Source organism: Mycteria americana, chromosome 22, assembly GCF_035582795.1.
Source record: "Mycteria americana isolate JAX WOST 10 ecotype Jacksonville Zoo and Gardens chromosome 22, USCA_MyAme_1.0, whole genome shotgun sequence".
NCBI classification, from domain to species: domain Eukaryota; kingdom Metazoa; phylum Chordata; class Aves; order Ciconiiformes; family Ciconiidae; genus Mycteria; species Mycteria americana.
The window spans coordinates 713,725-736,917 of record NC_134386.1 but is presented as its reverse complement, the minus strand read 5'-3'; positions in this window follow the sequence as shown (position 1 = coordinate 736,917).

Genomic DNA, 23,193 nt, shown 5'->3' with positions numbered 1-23,193 from the left:
AGCCTCTGATCTTACGCTGGCAAAACCCACCCCACCTTCAAGAGCTCCTTCATCCCCCGCCGATCCGGAGCAAGAGCCAGCGACCAGACCTCAGAGCCAGAAATACCCAAACGGGAAATAAAGCGCTGGGCACAGCCCTGCCAGGGGCGGCTGGTGGCACCTGCCCCGCAGCGCTGCGTCGGCCCGGACCCCCCCGACACGCCCCAGCTCGTCCCCTGCCCGGTGGGTCCGAGGCAGAGTCCTGCTCGCGGGCGGAGGAGCGGGCAGAGCTCGCTCTGCCAGCCCAGACTGAGCTACAGCAAAGTGATAAACCCCACGTTTATTGTCTTTCACCGTCCCAGCTCTCCGGGGCTCCTCGACCTGCTGATTCTGGGTGACTCCCACGTCCCGGAGATGCACCACGTCGGGCTGGGAGCAGGAGGAACAGCCTGCACCGAGCGGGGCTGGGGGCCGGTGGGGCGCACGTGCCACACTGAGACAGGCGGACCAAAGCCGGCACCGTGTGGGCTCCCACCAGACCCCAGGTCCGCCTGGTCTGGGAAGGGAGGAAAACCAGCCCGGTGCGGGGGATCCGTCCGGATGGAGCAGAGAGCGCCGGCAGCAAGACGGCAGCGGGAGCCGTGAAGGGCCTTGGCAAAGGACCCTCCGCTCCCCATGGCCGCACCGAGCGGAGCCCAGCAGCCCCCGTCCCGCAGGCAGCTCCCCTGCATGGGGGAAAAGCATCTTTGCAACCAAGCCCAGAGCCCATGGAGCGTGAAACGACAGCCTGGCCTCAGAGCCAAACCCAGCAAAACCCAGATCGGTTTAATTCCTCCAGGATCGAACCTGTTGGTCGAAGGAGCCCACGGGAGGCGGCACGGACACCCTGCCTCCTTGGCACCCCGGCACCCCGGCTGCTGCAGCCTTTACAGAGGCTCACGCAGCTGGAGCAGCTCCCGTCTTCAGGCAGATACGGGCGCGGATGAGGACTTAACCTCAAAATGTTTCCCTTGCAATTTCCAAGTGATCTTTCTTATCAAATAATTAAAAAATTTCCATAATTAGGCCAGGGAAAGTCACGACTCAGGAACGTTCCCCTTTCAAAGCAGCACAGATCTGTTCCGCGTTGAGGGCTCGGAGCCCCCGCCGGAGCTGGGTTGCCCCCCCCCATCCGTGCCAGCGCTCAGCCCAGGCTCGTCCCGTTCGGGCCCTGCAGCCCCCAGACCTTCAAACCCCGCAGGGAGGGGTCCGGTGATTTGCTGGGCCCCGCGGGAGCCGGGGGTCCCCCCGCCGCTCGGCTGCCTTAGCCCCTGCCCTCGCAGCGCCGCGGCACGGGAGCCCACGCGTGTGGGCAGCACCTCCCCAGGGCCCCGCGAGAGCCCCGGCCGCCCCCGGCCCCTCTCCCTGGCCCTCGGCCGGGCATTCATTCTGGGGAAAAGGCTGTGTACATTGCAGGGGGAAAAAAAGTGGTGGCTTTTTAAAAAGAAATGATCCGACTATAAATGGCCCTCTGACGGCGGGGGAAGCCTGCCCTGCCTTCAGACCCCACGAAGATGGGGGTGCTCGGGGGAGCCCCCCCTCTGCCGCACAGCTCTGCAGAGCAAAGTCCCCCCGCCCGCAGCCCCGGGGCGCTCAGCCCCCGCCCCCGCCCCTGCTGCGGGGCAAGAGCCCGGCTGGCCCCACCGCCACGGCCCCGGGGGGCGAAAGCGCCCGGCCAGCCCCGCAGCCCCGGCCAGGCTGGGCACGCCGGCGGTTTGGCCGCGGAAAAACATCGTAACGCCTCCGCAAGACAAACCCCGCATCCAGGGCATCCCGGGGAGCCCCGGGCGAGCTTCCCACGGGAAACCGGGACCCTCCCCGGGTACCTCCTGTGCCTGCAGCTCGCCTGCGGAGCGGCTCAAGGCTCCAGGAGGCTCCTTAAATACGCGGGTTCCCCTTTACGACTTGCAAGTAAATTGTTGTGGTTCTAATAAAAAATGAGCACTTGTTACCATGCAGCCGCAGACTGGATTTCCTTGAGAGCACAGATATAATTCTTGACAGGGGCTTCCCGACACATAAATTATGACGCTCTTTTGGAGGCAATCTCAGAACATCAGACTAAGAAACAGCCTTTGTACATCACAATATTGTTTCTAAATTGACAAATAGACCCTCATGGGCTTCATTACTCTGCTCCGGGTGCACATTTTTGCATTTTTATTTTCCCTAGGAATGATTAAGGGGCTGCAGAACTGCGGGCTCTGTATTCAGAAAATTCAAACACCAGCCCCGATCGAGCTGAGGAACAAGAAAAGTAGTTTGATGGGATGCAGAGCTCAGAGAGGGGCTCGCTCTCTCTCTGATGTTGGAGTCTGGCACACTCTGGAGATTGCCCCGTGCTTCCGGGACAGGTTTGCTTCCAGTCCTGGAAATTCAACAGTGTAAAGCAACTTGATTAACATGTTCAGTGCTCGATTGAGAGCATCTGTACAAAGGTCCTTGTTTATTCCGTAGCAGACTTATACCGTGCACTTTTAGAAATATGTAGATCTCCCCAGAAATGCCAGATAAAAGCCAAAGCAAGGGGGAGATCTCCAGGAATACACCAAATAACCGTCCCAAGACCAGGGTGCCTTTACCGGCCACCAGCCGATGTTCAAGGACACTGGGGCAATGCTTGAGGAGCATTCCTGGGCTGGAATGGCTGTGGACGGCCGCAGCCAGGTGAGCTCCTGGTGCCGCTCTGCCAGGGCCACGGCATCGCTCCAGGCTCCGCTTGGGAACGCCGGCCCCAGCGCCGGCCCGCGGGAATAAACAGCAGGAGGGTGCAGGCGGGAAGGGCTGGGGCAGCTCTGCCCCGGCCCCGGCCATGCATCAGTGGGAGCCTCGTCCCGAGCCACTACGGCCGGGTACATCGGGCAGCCAACACCAGCCACAAATAAACGGCACGGAGAGCGACCAGCCTCCAAACACAACCCAGCGGGGAGCGCTGCGAGCGGGAGGGGAAAGCCCGCAGTTTTGGGTGCGATGTTGCTGTCCAGCCGGGTCAGTTTTGCGCCTCGGGTTCTGCGGTATTTATACTCTTTCCTGCCAGCAAAAATAGACTCAGCGAGTCTGAGCCGGGTGTCTCACCTCTCTGTGCTGAAAGAGGAGGGAGAAGCCAGGCAGGAGGGGAGGGATGGAAAGGCAGCCCCGATCCAGCCGGCAGCGCACACTCGAGCGGGACAGCATCTCCTTGCACGGGCTCACCGTCGGGCTTTGCCGAGTGGCCGGGCCCCCAACCATCACCCGCGGGGGCTGGGACACACGTCCTACGTGGTCCAGCGACAGGGATGAGGCCCCGAGGCCAGCGAGCCACCAGCCCCAACAAATATTTCTTATTCCCAGGACTATTAAACCAACCTCCTGATTTATCCGTACCGGAGGCTGGCTGTTTCGTCAAAGCCGAACATCACTCGAGCAGCCAGCAGCGTGAGCAGCCCGCTCCAGAGACCGAGCCAAGCTCAGGGATGCTCGTGCACAAGACGCACAGCGGGAAGTCACAGCTCGGTGTGATGTCACCACCCTGATAACGCATAGCAAAGCTCTGTACGTTTACATACAGAGATCCACATCCAGGATTCTAAGAGTCTTTTTTTAATGCACAGATTACAGAACAAGCAAGAAACCCCGTTACCAGCACACGTTACCACCAGCCCGACTCTGAACTCTACATATGGCAGGAGAGTTTCTCGTCAGCAGTCACACCGGCAGCTACCGAGGGACCGGAGCGGTTCCTCCCATCCCCACGGAGCCGTTTCAGCCAAGTGACAAACAGCACTTAGAGAAGCCAACGCTGGGCTGGATGCGCCACCAGAAAACACCTGCAGCCACTTAAAAAAAAAAAAAGTCAATGATGGTGGATTTGACTTGTGTTGGCTGCAGAAACTCCCGGCCAGGCTGGCAGCCGAGGACAGAGCCTCATTTATTTGCGGACTGTCACACACAGCGGCACTGCCCATTGATGCTATTTTCAGGCACCGTGCCCCACATGCAGACACAGCGGCTTGCACAAAACGTCTCAGCTCCCCGTTCAGGCACCCCAGATAGTCACGGCGATGAAGATGATTTTTGCGCAGTGCTGAGCAGCACAAGGCCAGCTCCTGCCTCACGTTTTCACTGAGAACTGCTGCCGGGCTCCACTCAGGGCAGGGGGTGCTGCCAGCCTGCACGGGACCCGCGGACGCATCCAGCCCTCGCAGGAGCAGGCGGCTCGAGCAGCGAAGCGGCAACAGAGGTGACGCTGACCCCCTTCACACCGGTGAATTAACCTAGAAGCCCCATAGACCACCAGGAGTGCAAAGCTGGGCCCTAGACCCCTTACCTTCGTGCAGAATCATCTCCTGTATTTAAGATATACTTCTAAGTTTTGCTCTGAAAGTAAAAAGCAGCCACACGCGCCGATGAGAGCCGGGAGTTCAGATTCTGTGCAAGAAGTTGTTTTCCCACATGCACATCCAGCGTGACCGGCACTAACAGCCCTGCCGCAGCGCTGTCAAGGGCAGCCACGGGCACACCCCTGCTCTCCGGGATCCTTGGGGTTTGCTCTCAGGCAGAGGAGAGCTCAGCCCTACCCCACCCGCCGCCCAGCTCACCAAAAGCTTCAGCGATAACTCACTGTTGCTTCAAGTTAATAGCAGAGTATATTGATAAAAGCTAAGGAGAGAGCGGGCGATCTTCCGGATGAGGATGCTGCTCTGTATCCAAGTTCGCTCCTGCTCGGCGGGTCACTCTGCGGGCGCGCGCCCGGGCCGGAGGGCCACGCTCTGCCCTGGTCTGCAGCCACCCCCGGCCAGGGCGCTCGCTGCCCAAGTCGCTTTGGTAAGGCTTCAGTGACAGTCCTTTTCTCCAAAAGCCGCGTACCCCTTGTGGAGGCAGCCAGAAAGCCTGGGCTCCATTTCCAGCACAAACCTCTCCGTGCCTCAGTCGGAGCAGGGACGTGAGCAGCCGCCGGCGCCCTGCGGCTGGGCCGTGGGACGCGCGGGCTGCGCTGGGCACCCGGCCCCGCGACCGGCACCGCGGGGCCCACGGACACGGCCCCAGCGCCCACCCGCGGGCGCGGCCCCGCCGCCCACCCGCCCGGGGCGTGCCGCGCCCCCGGCTGCCCGCAAAGGCCGCCCGGGCCCGGGCGGCGCCGGCGGCCCCGAGCCCCGGGGGTCACACGCCGCGCACCCCACCGGCGCGGACACCGCGGCAGGGACGAGCCGGGGCACGCCACCGCCCGCCGCACACCCACGCAGGTCCCGCTCGGCGTGGGAAAGGCAGCCCCGGGCCGGGAGAAGGGGCTGCAACCGGGGCTTCGGCGAAGTTCCTCCGAAGAAGTTCCGCTCCTGACCCGACGCCTCCCGGGGGGAGGGCGGCGGGGCCGGGGGGCTCTGCCGCCCCCCGCCGCCCTCGCCCCGGTGCACGGCGCTGCGCAGCCGGGCTGCCCGCTGCCGGGCGCCGCAGGCGAGAGCCGGGAGGGACGGGGGAGGACCGGAGCGTCCCGGCCCGGGCGCGGCGGAGCATCCCCCCGGGCAGACACCCGCCCCTTCTCCCGGCCCCGCGGTGCCTCCCCAGCGCATCCCCCCCCTCCGACAACTTTGCTACGGCCGCAACTCTCCCGGGCCCGCAGCCCGGCCGCCGAGGACCGGCGGTGCCGAGGGAGCCCGGGCCGCCCCTGCCCGCCCGCCCGCCCGCCCTACCTGCCCAGCCGCCCGGCTCCGCCGCCGTATGCAGCATCCTCCCGCCGGCTGCTCGCTCCCGGCTGGGCGAGCGCGCTCCCGGAGGAGGAGGAGGAGGAAGAGGAGGAGGAAGGGGGGGAGGAGGAAGGGGGGGGATGAAGGCAGTGCGCGCGCCGCCGCGGGTCCCCCCCCCGGCGCCGAGCGCCCGAACGGGGGCGGGAGGGGGGGACCCGCGGCGTTGCATCCCGGTGCCGCGTCCCGCAGCGGGGCCCGGGCACGGGGGGGCCGCCGCGCACCCCTCGGTCCGCGGTGCCCCGGGCCGGGACAGGGCTGCACAGCGGCGGGGCGGGCGGCTGAGGCGGGTCCGGGGAGGCGGGGGACCCCCAGGGCCCCCTGCCCGGCTGTGCTGCCGCAGCCGCCCGGGCAGCCCCGGGGGAGCGCGGTGGCTCCCCAGACCCTTTCCGGGGGTCCTGGGGGGTCAGTAAGGTGCTGCGGCTGGGGACACGGAGGAGGGCGACCCAGCGGGGCTGTGGGGAGGGCACCCCGATTTTGGGGCACAGAGATGCCCGGTGCCACCAACGCCACGGAGCACGGAGGGGTCAGGTCTCAGTCGGGCCCACCGAGCTTTGCCCTTCGTTGCCATGTACTGGGACGAGGGTCCCCAGTCCCGTAGCCCCGAGCGGCAGCAGACAGCCCAGCTCTCCGGGAGCTCTCGGAGGGGACAGGGGAGGTGGCACCGCTGGCCCCGCGGGGGCTGCAGGGCTTCGCTGGCGGCAGAGCCCCCGCTCTGACCCAGAGCACGGCTGCGGTTCCCGCGCAGCCGACAGCATGGCGGGAGAACGCCTCGCGCCCTGCCCGGGCAGCCTGGCCCCTCCGAAAGAGCTGGAGGAGCCCAGCTGCTCCCGGAGGACGAAGCGGAGCTGGGCGGGAGGGGGCCTGCACGGAGCTGGTGTCTGCTCGTAAGTCACCATAGCTGGAGCGCGAGGCACCCACCGGGCAAAGGCTTCTTTGCTGACATACGGCTGGCTTGTGCTAAGATCAACATCTTTTTGAGTGCAAAAGCATGTGTTTTCCTATCGTTGTCGTTGTTATTAATATTTTAGCGGCTCCCAGAACCTTTAAGCGGGGCCACACAGTGTTGACACAGAAGAATAGATATAAAAAAGACCTGCTCCCCACCCCAAGGAATATACTGTCTAGACACGTTACATAATCACATTTTGCCCTCCTCCAGGACATTTCGCAGAGGATCTCAAAGCACTTCGCAAAACTGCTAATTAAGCTTTGCAGCCTGGCTGCGAGGCAATTGCTCTGCCCTCCCGGGCTCTCTGGCCAAGAGCACTCTCCTCCAGAACAGAGGCACCCAGGGGCTCTCGTCTCCGGGAGCTCTTTGCCCGCTGCTGCTTTGCCTCCACTGAAAAGTGGAACTGATGCCAAGATGAAGAAGCCCGACCAGCCCCGTGAAGTCGCTGGCAGAGGGGCGGAGGCTGCTGGAAGCGAGGGCAGACCACGCGCTGCTCGGAGCTCCTCCGAGCAAAGGGCTGCGGCTGCAGGAGGGCTCGAGGGCCCCCCAGCTACCAGGGAGGTGGAAACCAGGAGCAGAGAGACCGGGCTTTGTGCTCCTCTCCAGCAGCTATTTCTGGGCCTCCTGATCTTGCAGTACAAGCTGATGGCCCGGCAGCGCTGGGTTATGCCTGTCCAGGCCAAGAGCTCCTTTCCTCACTGCCACCGGAGCCAGGCTCGGGTCCCGAGGATCAGCAGTGCGGCACCGCCAAGCCTTGGCGTGGCTCTCGTTATAAATTACTTTGGTTTTTAAGAATCCTTTCTCCAAAGCTTGGTGCATGTATTTGCTGTGCCATCTGATTTTTACAATGTAGGGTGTTTTTTTTCTCCCTATAAATAATTACAGGCACTCTAATGGATCTCAAACCTTGCATTACCTTAGCTGTCAGGAGCTTGATGATTACGGTGTAGCCTTCCTCTCCAAGGAGCAGAGACAGGGCTGCAGCTCCTCCACAGACCTTTTTCATTCACGTTAACCCTTACAGCCTCGTCCTCCTCCATCACACCGTGAGGAAGGGGGCCGAACTCCCCCCCTCCAGGCGTGGGAACCGGGAAGCGCAGGGATGAGGCCTCTTGCCCAGCCCACGTCTCCCGGTGTTCCAGCACTGGGGAGCACGGATGAGTCGCTCGCCCTCCGCAGTAATTGCTGGCTTCCCCCTCCCAAAGGCAGCCGTTCACATTGCTCACAGTCTAATGCGATATTCCTCTCGCCATCTTTCCCATCTCCCGAAGTTTTCATGGTATATTTAGCAAGCCTGCATGCAGGGATTTTTTTAATTAAACTAAACTCATGCCCATTGTAGCCTGTCCCTGTGAAGGGACTGAGCCAGTGACACTTGGCTGTGTCAAAAAGGTGAATGCGAATGCCGGGCGGGTGGGAGGAAGGAACCCTTTTCACCAGCCCAAGGGTCGGGTCGGGTCGGATCCCATCGGCTCATGCAAACGGTCCTCAGCAGGACCCTCCGGGTCTGCGCCCACCGAGGGGACCCCAGCCCTGCCGGGCGCTGGCTCCCCACCATGCAAATGCGCTTTGCTGATTAAATTCCTCATGAAAATATTTTCACTGATGTTAACTTCACGATCTGTTCTTTATTTCCCATACAACCCTGCCCAGCCCTGTCTCGCTCCCGTCTCCTTCCCACACAGACCCAGCCTCAGCTGGCTCAAAACAAACTCGAAGAGGCTGCAAGCAAACTTGTTTTCCCATCCAGAAACACGGCACAAAGACAGGGCACGGCAATCAATGTGATATGCATCTCAGCAATGCTGGCTAATCCTCCCGGAGACATCTCTTTTCTTGTGTTTAGTTCAGCTTCTCCCCGAGATATTGTTTGTGCTGAGGCCAACGGAGACTCATCGCCCTTAAACCTCTTAGTTTGCTGCAGAAATCTCTGAAAATGAAGACAAATCTCTAAACAAAGAGAAGGTCGTCTCCAGCTGCACCACACAGGAATGCTGTGGGACAGATTAGCAGAAGGAACAGCACATACAAATCCTCCATCTCGCTGCAGTTGCTCACAAAGTTTCTTCCACCCCCGTGCTCATTTCTTTACTGCAGCTTTTTGCATTCAAAAGAGAAGAAATGAGCCTACCAGGCAGAAAGCCTTTTGCGAGGCACCGCGGGCCAGCTCTGTGCCAGAGGCAGCGGCTTTGCTGGGCAGAGCAGGGTGCAGAGCCCCAGCATCGGCCCGAGTTTGCTCCTCTAACGTCTTCCTTCGGTGTCAGCCCCTTCCCGCTGGGGAACGGGCACTCGTCCGGGCTGAAGCGTCACCTTTCCTCGTGTTCGAGGAGTTCAGCAGCTCCGTGGTCAGTAAATAAGAAGTTTTACAATTAACCCAATGGTCTACGTCCTCACGGCAGCAAGGGAGCTGCGTTATCGGCCCCGCCAGCTCCGAGCATCTCCGTAGTCAATCAGGAGCTGGTGGAAGGCCGGGACTTACGTAAAGTTGATAACGGGGATTCAGACCGCGATGTGGAACGTCTAACCAAAAATTATTGTCCCTGGGAGTGAAACACATCCTGGAGAAATATGTAAGCTAATTAAGATGTTTTGGGAACAACCCGAAGCCATTAGTAGAGGTGTGATAAGAGGCACCCTCACGTGAACTGTCCTCATTATAATCCTAAAGGTCCCACCCCTCGAGCTGGAGACCCCAGCCCAAGCAGAGAGCCCTCACCTCTGAGCGTGCGCAGCATGTTAAAGTAGCGCTGTCGCTTTAAGATCGAGACAAGAAAAGGTAGACCCATAGAAAACTGCTTTGCGTAATTACTTATGCATATGTATAAGTAGACTGTATAAATACTGTACCTGCCTGAACGAGCGGCGTGCTGGCTTTGTGGAGCTACCGCCCAGCACCCGGGCTGCACAAAACTTGAAATAAACTGATCGGTGCGCGTATTGGGTGTTGCACACCGGTGACGGACTCCGCTTGTGAGACAACATCTCACCACGCAGGGAGGTGCTGGTGCTGCCTGGGGACTCCGTGGTGGCACCTCGCCGGTGAGCCGCGTAGGGGTGACAGAGGAGCCGAAGGCTGTCCCGGACACGATGGCGTCAAGACATTTCCAATCCCAAACGTGGAGCCGCAGGACCACGAGTCCTGCCCGTGGCCTGCCTGCAGAGCCCCAGGCTCCTGCGCAGCATCGGGGTCCCAAATCACCGGTAGATAGGGAAGGGGATGAGGAGGAGGAGGAGGAGCCCGCCTCTGAAAACCACAGCCTAGACCCTCAGCTGCGCCCTCTTCGAGGCATCGCTGCAAGCACCTGTGACGGACCAGGAGACAAGCGAGCGAGACTCCTTGAAAGCAGTTTTAAGCAGCTGGGTATTGCAAAGCCCTTCCCACAGCGGCCGGCTCCGCGAGGAGCAGCCCCGAGCGTGCAGCCCGAGCCCTCAGCGCTGAGCCATCCCGGGCTGCCGGCCCCCGCCCGCCCACGGCCCTCTGCGCCCGCGCACGGCCCTCTGCGCAGAGCCCGTCTGCCAACGCCGGGGCGCGGAGCCGGTGCCGTCACCGGCTGCCACTGCCAGGACAGCAACTCGTGCGTGATTGATGAGCGACGGATCCCCCTGAAACGGCTGCGCGAGGGTCTGCTGCGCCCCATGAGTCGGCAGCCCAGGTGCCGCCAAAGCACCCCCCAAGAGAGCCCAGCCAGGGTCGAGAGCCCCCCAGCCCCAGCCTCCGCCGGGCAAGCCGCCACCGAGGGCCTCGAGGTTTCTCCGAGCGGAGGAGGGCCCCCTCCCGCAGCACCCGCCAGCGTCCCGCCAGCACTGCCCGGCTGCGGCGGCTGCTCTCCGGGCGCGGCCGAGAGCCGTTCGTCCCCTCGGGCAGCGTCGCTGCCTGCCACGCGGCGGGGACCTGCGGCAGCGGAGCCTCGCCCTGCCCGGGCTCCTGGGCACCGAGGCCCGGGGGAGACGGGTGGGCAGAGGAGGGGCCGTGCCAGGGCACCCGAGCTGGGCTCCCGCAGCCCGGGAAGGTCGGCGCGGGGCGGCTCAGTCCCAGCATGGCTTTCCAGGAAGCCTCGCTGGCTCCTCGGCCGCCGCGCTGAGCCGTGCCAAGCTGCTCCGGCAGCTGCTGTGGCCGTTCAGCAGCTGTTAAGCCTATAATTGCTCATTGAGTCATAATTTTTTTTTTTTTTTGGTGAAAGCAGCACTGTCAGGGAATTAAAATCTTTTCAAAAACCCATAAAGGTTTCATAAATGTTTCAGATCCAGATCAATGGGGGTTAGCGTCTTGACAGGCAGGAGAAGGGGGCAGGAGATGGGGAGACGGGCAGCAGAACGATTCAACAGCCATAACCGGTTGAAGAAACGGCACCGAGGGGCGGCCCCAGCCTGCGGGAAGTCGTCCTTGCCTTTGTGCCAAGGCTGCACTGATCCTGCGCGCCCCTCCGGCACGGGGCAGGATTGGTCCCGGTCGATAGCCTGGGTGCGAGGCCCTGTCTTTGGCGGGCTCCAGGTTGTTCGCCGTAAGTTCCCACGGCAAGCCGCTGACGCGGGCGGTGGGATGCCGGGATGCAGGCACGGCAGCACCACCAGCCTCCAGGAGAGCAAGAAGCCAACACGGGGCGAGCGCGGCTGCGCCGGCCCCAAGCAATAGCAGCAGCTTGGCTCTCGTGCCTGTGCTGCGCCCGTTAGCTGAATTAGCAGATTACCGGGCTCTGGCCAGGTGCGGTGATCGGGCCCGGCAGTCAGCGCAGGCAGGGAGGGCACCAGCCTGGCAAACACCCGCATTTGGAACCGGAGGAGCCCACGGTGTCCTCAGGGGCAAAGGTTTGCACTCTGTAAGAGTTGTTGTAAAAATGGGATAAGCTTTTCCATTTATACAGCCCTTTCCACACGAGCGCTTTGCAAATAGCTCGTTAATTAAATCTCAGCGCTCTTCTGCTAGGTAGGGCCGTGACCGGCAGCACGCCAGGGTGTGTGGTCTGAAGATCAACCCGCGGTCCGGCAGCACCTGCCTGTTGCTTTTAAGGACAGGGCAAGAGCGCTGGGACAGTGACCTGTCTGTGTGTCTGTCCCCACGCCCGACAGATGCCCGGCCTCCGCGGTGACGGCTGCACTTCTGCCGCTGAGCTCTGGCCACCAGCGCGTCACCGGGGCAGCAGGACAAGGGCAGTGACCCGGCCCAGGTGCCAGAGCGGTCGGCCGCCCCAACGCCCGCATCGCCACAGCCGCCGCAGCGCACAGGGTGCCTGCCCCTTTCACCGCAAGCCTTGCACCACTGGGCTTGTTTGGTTGGGAGCAAAAGGGAGGATGAAAACCTCAAAGCCATCTCAGGGCGTATCAGAATCTTGGGCTCAAGAGGTGGCTACCTTGAGCCTACAAAAGCTCGAGGCAGAGAGCGTGCTAGCAAAACCTTCGGAAACCAAAAGGCAACAAGAGGAACACGCTACCCGTCACGGAAACGCTGGGGAGTTGGCGTCCGTCCCTCGGTCCTGGGGAGCTGGTTTATGAATTTTGAACGTTCGCGGCAGCTGATGCTCTGCAGCTCTGTGGATCCCGCACTGGGTGCACGGGGTCCGTCCCTGCGGGGACCCTGGCCGACCAGGCGGTGCAGCCGCGCTCGGCGCGGGGGCCCTGGTCCCGCAGAGCGGTCCGAAGGCTGCCCCGCGGCAGGGATGGCCCAGCCCCGTGGCGGGATGGAGCCGGCAGCCACGCACGCGGTGCGGCACCCGCCCTCGTCACCCTGCGGTAGCCGAGAGGAGCAGGGGCTGTTGCGTGACTTCAAGAACAAGCGACAGGGACAATTGAGCGCCAGTGGGGTTGTTGCGGGCGACGCTCGGTGTTTATAGGTTACCGAGGCACCGCGGGCTCCTGCCGGGGCCCCCGCTCTATCCCGGGCCCCCGCTATTTTTAGTGTGAGTGCGGAGTCGCCTTTGATCGTCCCTCTTAGCTTCGTAAAATATCCGGGCCAGATGAGCGCGTCGCACAGCCTCCGCGGCACGGCTCTGCCGTAACGTGCTTTGCAACGAAGGGCTCAGGGACCCTGGCTACCGCTGGCCGGGCCACGCCGCAGGGAGGAACCCGGCGTCTGGGGGGTCGTGGGCCCACCCGCCTCTGGAGATTAAACACGCCCGGGGCAGCCGTGCCCCTGCACCCCAGGACCCGCACAGCACCCCGACACCAGCACCCTGCACCCATGGGTGCTGCAGGCAGCACAATGGGTCCCATTTTCTAACCGGGGCACAGAAGCGAGAGCACAAACAGGTCGGAGCCAGCGCTGCCAGGGGGTTCAGCACGAGTCGGGCTTTCTGCCGAGCTGAGCGCCCATTTGGGCACCCACGGGCGCAGAAAACCCCTCACCGGGTGCAGGGACAACAGAGGGACCCCCAGCACCAGCTCCTGGAACCACCCCGCCCCGGGGCACCCGCAGCCCCAGCCCCGCTCCCCCAGCCCCCCCGTTACCGCTCGCCCTCACGGCCCGGTGCCAGCGCCGGGCACCGCTGCCCGGGCTCCTGAAAGGCTGCCCGGGTGAAAAAGGCACCGGTAACTCATCGTTAGTGGAGAGACTTCTATTATTTTATGGCAGTATTTCTTTCCTTCCTATTGTAACTTTTAATTAAAATCTACAAAAGGAAGATAACTAGTCCCTCTGCATAATTGCGGGGAGTAAATTTTATTGTATAGAGAAGTGGTTTTAATTTTTAATAGACTTATTTTTAAGGAAGAGCAACACTTTGAAGGGAGCTGTGAGCCCTGGTAACGTTATCAAAGGCGAGGAGAGGAACAGAGATGGGTTTGTTACATGTTCCCTGTAAAACTGTTATTTTAGGGGAGTTTTGTGCTTCCTCCTAATAAGAGATGAATTGCACCAGCTTCGTTTGCTATAGGAGGAAAATTAAAATGAAACCGATAAGAGGCCCAGCCTCTAGCTTCTGACTTACCTCCCAATTATAAATGAAAGCTCACAGGCATTCCAGAGATGGGACTTGATGTCTACATTAATTATAAATAAATTATCTACACTTAATGTTTAAATGAAATTCTAGATAAAGCTTTATATTTAGAAGAGCACTGCATCAGTGCATAAATATTTATGCGAGGAGTCTGGACCAACTGCGGCTGCTTCGGCGTGATGTCAGAGCGGAGCCGGAGCGGGGAGCCCCGGCCGGGCGCCTGGGGGAAGCGGAGCGGAGCCCACCGGTGCCGGGAGGGGAGCGGGACAGTCGCCCCTCAAACCCAAAGTGCCGCCAGGGTTCGGCGAGGGGAGGCGGCGGCGCGCGCTGGGGCTGCGCCAGGCTGAGGCTGGCCTCGCGCGGAGCGGCAGAGGCGTGCGCCGCACGCGGCCGGGGCGGCCGATGACGGCGGCTTCCCCCCGTCTTTCTCCAGCCCCCGAGACCCAGTCGCCGCATCCGAGCGGGACCCCTGCAGCATGCGGTGCCGGAGCCAGGGGAGCGAGGGCCAGCCTCGCCCTCGCAGCGCGGAGCGGGGGCACCAGCAGAGCCCCAGCCGGCGCCTCGGGTCACAGGGAACCGGCACCCTAAGCCCAGCGGCCCCAGCCTGGGCGGGGAGTTCGTGCCGGCAGCGTGGGCAGCCCCCGCGGGGCTCTGGCTGGCGGGTCACGGCAGCTTTCGCAGGGGAGGGCTGGGCGGGAGCGGGCCCACGGGAAGAAGTCGGGGTCCGTGCTGGGAGGACGGCCGCTCCCCCGGCCCCACGGCCCCTCGCTGCCGCCGGAGCCGCACACGCCCGCCGGTTCCCAAAGGTTTCTCCTGCCTCACGAAACATCACCGAGGCCAACTCCGTCCCAGCAGCAGAAATAACCGTTTCCCCACAGAACAAACCTAGTTCTCCTTTCCCTCCCGGCCCCCAGACAGCCCTCAGCCCCAGGGACCACCAACCACCCCAGCGGCACCGCTCAGCGTTAAAGCCTCAGCCCCGGGCGCAGCGGCTCCGCTGCCCTGCCCGCCCGCTGCCTGCGCTGCAGGGGAGCTGCTGGGACCCCCTTTTCCAGGAGGTAAACCGAGGCACAGAGAAAAACCTGTGACTTGCTCAATGCCTTCTAGTATTAACCCCAACCGCTTTAGCAACAGGGACAGCATGTTTTACAACAGAAAATAAACGCTGTTTTTGCTCGTGCCCTGTCCCTGCCCTCCCAGGACCAACCCCCCCGACTGCCCCCGCCTGCGCCCTGAGCCCTCAGTCCCGACAGCGAGAGCCCATTTCAGAGCTTTGCAGTTCCCCAGCAGCGAGAAGGGGACATCGTCCGCGCCGCAGCACTCGTCACAGCGTCGCCTCAGCTGCTGCAGGAAGTTTTACAGCTCGCACAGGTTTGCCGTTTGGCTCGGGCTTGAAAGAAGACATTTTTTGTGCTTTAATGGAACTGGGGTGGAAGAGGAGAAATTTGACAGGCCTGTGGCTCAAAGCTGTGTAGAAAAAACAGTAAAAGAGAATAAATAAAAGATGATGGAAATCTTTCAGCCCCCAGTCACTTGTGCAGAAGTTCAGCTGAGGTCCAGCTCCAGCATCCTGAGCAGCCGCTGCCGAGGTGGGACGTCGTCCCCGGGGACACGGGGAGCAGCCTGTGCCAGCCGGAGGTGCCGCCCCGGGCGCCCAGGCTGCTGCCAAGCACCGATGGGAAGCCCGAAGGAAGAACCCTCGTCCCTGTGGTCGGGCGCTCCTGACCAGCCCCCCAGAGCTGCTTCATGCCATCAAAAATCTGGGATGCAGCAGCTTTCCAGGGGTCTGAACGCTTTTGTGCGATGTCTTCTTGCTGCCTGCCTGAGCCCCGGGTGCCAGCCCCGCACCAGTGCGTGCCAGCCCTCCCCAGCATGTGCCAGCCCCACACCAGTGTGTGCCAGCCCCCCCCAGCATGTGCCAGCCCCACACCAGTGCGTGCCAGCCCCCCCAGCATGTGCCAGCCCCACACCAGTGTGTGCCAGCCCCCCCCAGCATGTGCCAGCCCCACACCAGTGCGTGCCAGCCCCCCCAGCATGTGCCAGCCCCACACCAGTGCGTGCCAGCCCCCCCCAGCATGTGCCAGCCCCACACCAGTGCGTGCCAGCCCCACACCAGTGTGTGCCAGCCCCCCCCAGCATGTGCCAGCCCCTGCCGCAGCCCAGGCTGCCGGCATGTTTTATTAACGCACCTTCCTGCTTGCTGATGCCGCTGTTTGCTCCCCAGCTGCCGGCGTGCCAGGCAGCTTCCTGTACCAGCCGAGAGCCAGGCAGGGGAGCGGGGACGCAGCTGATGGCAGGCGACATACTGGAAAATAAATAAACAACACGTCGGGGTATGAGCCCTCCTGCCTCACCGCACGGCTCTGCCCAGGCAGCCTCTGCCTCGAGACCGCAGGATTTCATCTCCCATCCCTGCCGTGCCGGAGGGGCTGGGGGCCGCGCGTCGTGGGGATCCTCTGGTCTCCTGGGAAAGACCCTTTCCTCCCCACACCGCCCCACAGCCGAGCTCTGGTGGGCCTCAACTGACATGTCGGCATGGCGCTGGGCTGAGCTCTCTGCAGGCTCGTGGGCAGCCTGGAAAAAATCTGTGCTAATCCCCTGACTCCAACGGCCACGTTCGTCCCTCCTGCAAAACACCGCCACGGCCACGGACGCTGCTCCCGGGCCCCCCGCGTCCCCAGGGCCGTTCCTCGGCTGAGCCGTTTCACCTGGGATCAGCTGAAGCGCAGGGAGAAATGGTGCCCGACCGCCTTTTCCCTTCAGGAGCGGCCGTCGTGCGACCCAGCTGCTGCAGCCCTCCCGCCCGCCCAGCGACAGGCGCTGCCCCTGCCCTGCCTGCTGCGGGCGCCCACGGCAGGCAGGGCACGCGTGGGACACAGCGGAGCACGGGGACCGTGCAGAGCATGCCGGCCACGGCAGAGCATCCCGGCCAGGGCAGAGCATCCCGGCCAGGGCAGAAACAGCATCCCGGCCATGGAACAGCATCCCGGCCAGGGCAGAAACAGCATCCCGGCCATGGAACAGCATCCCGGCCAGAGGCGAGCGTGCACGCACGACCCATCGGTGAGTGTTGCACAGGCAGAGCCTGGCGCGGTCGGCCCAGGAGTTGCAGCAGGGTCACCTTTGGTATCGCAGCGCTGCACGGTCCTCGCTCTGCAACGGGAGCGGTATCTCATTTCTTCCTCAATTAGCTCCTGATTATCAGTGTCCCAGGGCCCCTTTCCAGTCTCTGTTTAATGCACCATTAATAATTCATTTCTCAGATAGCAAGAACGCAGCGCGAGGTTAGGGCTTTGTGACTAATAAGTACCAGAGCAACCCTCATCTCCAAGGGACAAATGAAGGGAACAAAAATAAAGCAAAAGAATCAAAGATAATATGTTTTGTGGCCTTTAATCAAACACTGGATAAAGGTTTTGATTACTCAGGTGAAGAACACACAGGCACACTCCTCCTTGGTGGCCGCAGGCTGCTGGGCTCCCACGCCTCGCCGACACCTCTGCGGCTTTGCCGGCATTGTCCCCGTCCCACCGCCTTCCCGGTGGTGGAGAGGGAAACTGAGGCACTTCGAGGCAAAACTTGGGTGGTCACCAAGCCAAAGCAGGGGCTGGCCCGCACCGCCCCGCTCTCAGGGCTGGGTGTTCGGGTTCAAGGTGGATCCGTCCTCAAGCTGGAAAATCCCAGGCGGCCACATTTCCCCAGTGCCCGGCCCTAAGCGTTGGTTTCTGGGGCAGAGAGGAACCAGAAATCCTGACCTTTTCCTGGAAAAGCCTGGATGTTTCCTCAGAAGCCCCGAACGCCCCGGCCCCTCTGCAGGGGCTTCAGGGATGGGTGGGAGGCACAGCCCGACCTGACCAAGGGGCTGCGATGTCCCGCTGCGCAGCCCGGGGCTCTGCACTGGAACGTGCTCAAATATGCATTTTTTTCCCCCAAAGCTGCCGAGCATGCCAGGTTTTGGTGACAGAAAGTACAAACCAGACCTGCCCGACCGCCCGGCCGGCGCGCAGAGCCTCCGCGTTACCTGTGCTGCCTCTCCTGTGAGCCGGGCAAGTGCCGCCCTCTTGCATAAAACACAAAAAGGACTTAAAACCCATGACTGGAGTTTGCTCACATTGCAGCGGCAAGTGGTCCCGCATGGCATGGGAAGGAGAAGCAGCTCCTTGCTCTCTCCCACCGCCACCGCCCCGCCGTGCCCCGTTTTGGGTAATAGCAGAGAAACCGCGGGAGGGAAACAAAGAAAGGAACAAAAACCCTCTGCCAAAATGACCACGGCTGCAGGAGGAGAAGCAGCCGGGCAGCGTGCGAGGTGTGACGGACTGGGAGCACCCGCCGGGCCCACAGCGACAGCGCAGCCCACGGCCTTCGGGTGCAGAAACCCCCGCCTCTTTATGCAGGAACCTGCAACCGCAGCCGGCAGCACCGGCGTGGGGCAGGAGGCCAGGTATTCCCAGCCCAGGGCTCCGAACGGGAGGGGAGTGCGTGTTGAATGCCGAGGGGTCGGTGTCCGGAGCGGGTGGGATGAGCAGCGCTCCCGTCGCGGCCGTTCCCAACGCCGGGCTGGGCGGCAGCAGCTGGGGATGCTTCTGCAGCGGGGTCGGGGCCGCGGGCCCGTCAGGACACGGCTTTCCCGGCCGGGCAGCGCAGCTGGGCCGGGGAGCCCGTGCTGCCCGCGGGGCTCTGCCCACCGAGGGGCAGGGAGAGGGGCAGAGCCGGCGCCGGCCGCGGAGCGCGGCGAGCAGCCGCACGGCGTGTTGGCAGCTGCACGTTAAGTGTGACGGGTTTCTGACAGATCCAATTATAAAGCCGGGTCTCAGCAGAATTGCAGCCCTGAGATTTAGTGCATGAAATTTTGTTTGGGAATTTTCCAATATCGCAGCTTGGGCCGTGGGTGCCCCCGGGCTCTGCCGGCACCCGCCGAGCCGTCCCTGGGTCTCACCCCCACCGTGCTGCATCCCCTCCCTTCCCCACGTCCTGCCGATGCACAGGCCAAACGCAGGGAGTCACCTAAAAAATGGCAAGAATAAGAGAGGAAAAAACCCCCCAGCAGTGCCGGAGAAGGGGATACCTGCGGCCTCCCTGCTCTTCTGCCCAACGGAGACGTGCCCTGGCCTCGGCCCTGGCTGCCGCGTGCCGGGATCATCCCAGCCCCGGGGACAGCAGGGCTGGGACCGTGCACAGGCTACAGGCTGTAAATCACTCGGGCTTCCAGTAGCCGAGGATCTGCCCAGTCTTTCGCTGCGTAGCCCTAGGACAATATTTTTAGCCCGGCTTCCTAGAAAAGCGAGGTGTGCATGCACGGGGCAGCGTCCGCCTGCGCATCAGTGCCCGCCAGGACCTTTCGGCTGATTTCAGCCAATTGACTGGTCTTAGGGCGAGGAGGTTCCCACGAGTTTCTCTAAAAGCAGCGAGCCCGGAGAGCAGGAGAGGCGGGAGAGGCAGGAGAGCTTTCCCGCTCACAGGGCTGTGGCACGGGGCAGGCGGCTGCAGGGCGAGGAGCCGCGTCTTCCTGTGCTGCTGCTGGGGAGCGGCCCATGGCTTTGCCAGGTCCCGTCTCGAGTGCGGGAGAAGCAGGCAGCCCGTCACTGGAGGAGCAGGAGACACATGGCGGATCCCCCTCCAGGAATAACTCTCAGCAGCATCTCCCCTCCCGGGCAGGAGGAGCCCCCACACCGGCTCAGACCCAGAACCCCGGGGGCCGTGGAGGGCAGATCTCTGTGGGGTTTCTGCTGCTCTCGGCTCTCTGATGAGGAAGCAAATGACTGCGCTCGCCCTCCTCGCAGCCACGCGCCAGCCCACCCACCGCCGCCGGGCCACCCCCTTCCCCAGGGCAGCGCTTCTGCAAGCAGCGCCGTGCCGAGCCCACCCCGGGCACCGGCCCCTCTGCCAGCCCACGGCCCAGCCGCTGCCTGGTCTCAGCGAGTGGGGCCATCCTCCTCGGCTGACCGGGGACTTGGCTGCCCTGGAAATGCTCCTCAGATGAAAGCGGCCGAGTAACCTCCAGGGACCCAGGAGATTTGGGCCAAAGAGGATGCGGGGATGCAAGGCTGGCCGCTTCGCCGCAGCGCTCTGGTCCGAAGGGACGTCGAGCGTCTGCGCCGAGCACGGGGCTGGCTGCTCTGCCCCTGCCACCAGCCACGCTGCGCAAGTTCTCTTTATCAAACACACACCCTGGATTAGAGCGTTTGTTTTGCTTTTTGTGTAGTGTCTGAGAGGGCAGCGCTGTGCCCCGGTGCTGACAGTGGACCCTGTGATCGCAGGTAGGGAAGAAGCTTGGGACGAAAGCTGGCAAGTCTGCAGCACCGCAGCCGTCGGATCAGAGCTGCGTCACCGTCCCCTGGCTCTGGAACCTGGGAGCTGTTGAAGACAGATTTGTTTTCGCACCTGCAAGGCGCTTCCATCCTCTGCTGTCCACGGCCGAGCCCAGGCCGGCAGCTGCTGGGGCGGCTCGGGTGCTGCCCGGGGGCTGGGAGCCTCCCCTCTCCAGCCCCGGCTTTTGTGCCCTCCTTGGGGGCAGCTGGTGAATGGCCGCAGCCCCTGCCCCGAGCCCAGCCCCTGCGCACATGCACCCCTCACAGCCGGGCGATGGGTTTGTCCGATCCTGCCGGGGCTGCACCCAGCACCCTGGGCACAGGCTGCAGCGGTTACCCCAGTGCCACCCAGCAGGGTCACCTCCCCGAGCCCCCCGGGACGAGCAGCCCCTGGCCGCGTGCCCCCGCGGTGCCCTGGGCACGTGCCTCCCTGTGCCACCGGCACGGCTGGCAGCGCCCGGCCACATGCCAGGGAGCTTTTTTAGCCTAAGCAGAATAAAACCGCAGTGATTATATTTCCTGCCTCCCCGCTCGGGGCGGGAGGGAAATTGTTTGATGCTAATCCCCTTGTTTAATCTGCTGGCAGCCTGACATGCTAACAGTCAAGATTAACTCCTGGTGGGGAATCATTAGACGTGCAGCCGCTGGTCGTGGGGACAGCAGAGCAGAGCAAGACGAGGACGTCCCCACGCGCTTTGTGGGCTCCCACGCGCTCCCGGCAGCGGAGGAGAGGGGAGGCAGGAGCAGCGTGGAGAGAGGGCTTTTGGTTTTCAGGATCGAGTTCCTCCACGACGCGCAGTTTTCACCAGGCTGGAATTTCCCCTGGTACAGAAAGGGAGGCTCCAGCTGTCCCGGGAAAGGTCACCTCAGGGGCTGACGTGCTCCCGGGCTCAGGCAGAGATACCATGCGACAGCGAGATTTTCAGATGTGCCTGGGAAGCAAAAATCAGTCCCCCATCCCCCTCGCCCACAGATGCCACTGGACTCATCCTGCTGCTGCCCAAGCCTGCGTCCATGCAGGGCCAGAGCCGCAGGGGCAAGACGGAGCAGCCCCCCAGGTCAGGACCCCCGGCCCGGGGCACCCACAGTCCAGCCAGGGCATCGCTTTGAGAAAGGCGCCCGGGGATCCTGCTCCAGCCGCTCTGCGCCCTCCTTGCTGCAGACCTGCACCTGATTTTGGGTTTCAATTTGTCTGACTTTATCTTCAAGCGCTCAATTCTTATTATTCCTCTCTCGGCTAAGTTAAAGAGCCCTTTAATACCTGGCAGTTTTCTCCCTGGGAAGGTACTTGCACACTGTAATCAAGTCACATCTCAGGCTACTTTTCGATAAGCTAAACAGATTGAGCTCTAAGTCTCTGCTAAACACCCAGCCTCAGGAAAGGGCCAATCTGAGGCTCTGCCAAGCAGAGCGGAGCTGGGTTTTTTTCAGCTGGTGCATTGAAAGGTGAATTGTCGCTTTCTGATGCACTGATGATAAATGAAATGGGCTGTATAAAAATAAATCGTTGCATTGCCCTCGCTCTGGAGAGGTCTGTGAGCACACACGGCTGCCAGAGGCGTGAGGGGTGCTGGGGAAGGAGGATGCGGGAGCTTGTGGGCTGTGCCCGTCCCCACGCCAAGCCCTGGCCCGGCAGCCTGCGGGAAGCTCACCTGCGGGAAGCTCACCTGCAGAAGAGCAGGCGGAAAACACCTTCGCTGCACTTTCGCCAGCAAAACTTGCTGCAGCAGCTGTTTGCTGCACGTCTAATGGTGCCTGTCTCCACTTACAGGCAGGGAGTTATGATGGCCGGGAACGTAAGTGCTTCAGGGAGCTGAGATAAGCAAAGATGCTCCAAGCCACGGGCTTAAATCCAGAGGTTATTGACAGGGGATGTGTCGGTGCGCAAGAACCGGTCCAGCAGTCCTCTCTAATGCCCAGCTATTGACAGGGCAATTGGAGTGATGAAGTGGGGCTTCAGGCTGGTTTAATCACAGGACAAGCCTGCCCGGCGCTGCCCGAAGGGCCGGGTACATCAGTCGCTCTCTGTGGAGGAACGGCCACGCTTGTGCCGCAGGGGGGACAGGAGCGGGGTGACACAGGGCAGGGTGCAGCCCCCTCGGGGGAGCCCGGCCCTGGGCTGTGCGAGGAGGGAGGGGAGCAGAGGCCCTCCCTGGCTGGGGACCTGACCCATGGAGGGAGGATGAGCGGTGCAAAGCAAAGCCACTGCCGGTGCACGAGGAGAGCCTGCCGGGAGCAGGCTGGGGCTGGGAACGCACTCGGGCAGCCCCACGACGTGCAGACCGGGTCAGACATGGACTTTCAGCCTCCCCGAGTCCCTGCAGCTCTGAAGCCGGTTTATCAGCACACTCCAGACCCGATCGATGCGGGAGTGACCTGAATGGCTGATCAGAGGGGAGCAGCCACTGCCTCTGCCCCGGGCTGAGGGATGCAGCGACAGCGCGCTTGGAGGAGGCTGCCCGTGACAGCCAGGGTGGATTAATGGGGGTCGCAGGGATGCGTGTCCCCGCACCCTCACGCAGGCTGGCCCGGCCACAGGCAGTCTGGGGACTCAGCCACGCGAGGCCGGCTCTGAAGGATGCCGGCTCTGAAGGATGCCGGCTCTGAAGGACATTGGCCAAGGTCGCAGCACCGATCGCTGCAGCTCAGCTGCTCCCTGCCACCAGGCCCAAGGTGACCGAGCCCCCGGGAAGGAGAAGCCAGATGGGGCTGGCGTTAAAGCAGAGATGCACAGCAAGGAACAAGCAGAGACTGGATGCAGACCCATTTGCAAAACTCACAGAGTCCCACAGACTGATGCTGTCCTGGCCCTGCATCCCATGGGTCAGGTGCATCCCCTCAAAAATGGGCAAGTTTGGATCAATGTTGCAGAAATTCTGGTTTGGGGCACCAAAGTGGACAACCAGATCCATCTAGGCTGGTGAGACATCGTACCACCCAGTGCTGCAGGCACCCATCAGGTTAACTCCCAGCCTGGATTCTCTGAGTACAAATCAGGGCAATTTGAGCTTGGCAAAACGATCCGGGGTCCCTGCAGGTGGGATTCTGCCTGGGGAGAGGTAGGAGAGGCCATCCCAGCCCACAGAGAGCTACAAATAACCCGAACGGCCTCATTACCCAGTTTCTGATGAACAGGAGTTTGGTTTCATGTTTCCCCAGGGGCAAACTCCACCTGAAACTGGGCTATGCCTCATTATGGCAGAAGCCGCTGCCTTCAAAGTCAGGCAGGAGCAGCACGCTTGCTCCGAGCACGCGTCCTTGCTGGG